Genomic DNA, 323 nt, shown 5'->3' with positions numbered 1-323 from the left:
AAAAAAAAAAAAAAAAAAAAAAAAAAAAAAAAAAGAGCACAGTGGCTCACACCTGTAATCCCAGCACTTTGGGAGACTGAGGCAGGCGGATCACGAGGTCAGGAGTTCGAGACCACCCTGACCAACATGGTGAAACCTCATCTCTACTAAAAATACAAAAACTAGTCAGGTGTAGTGGCATGGGCCTATAATCCCAGCTACTCAGGAGGCTGAGGAAGGAAAATCGCTTGAACCCGGGAGGCAGAGGTTGCAGTGAGCCGAGATCACACCATTACACTCCACCTGGGCAACAGAGCCAGAGACTGTCTCAAAGAAAAAAAAAA

The 323-nt window shown here is 45.5% G+C and overlaps 1 protein-coding gene across 1 annotated transcript in view; it reads right to left on the bottom strand.

Moving 5' to 3' along the window:
- Window positions 1-323, bottom strand: part of LOC111522433 — a 37881-nt gene that overhangs the window by 8637 nt on the left and 28921 nt on the right. The gene's annotated exons all lie outside the window — the stretch shown is intronic.

This window comes from Piliocolobus tephrosceles, chromosome 13, assembly GCF_002776525.5.
Source record: "Piliocolobus tephrosceles isolate RC106 chromosome 13, ASM277652v3, whole genome shotgun sequence".
NCBI lineage: Eukaryota > Metazoa > Chordata > Mammalia > Primates > Cercopithecidae > Piliocolobus > Piliocolobus tephrosceles.
This window is presented reverse-complemented; position numbering and strand designations above follow the sequence as displayed.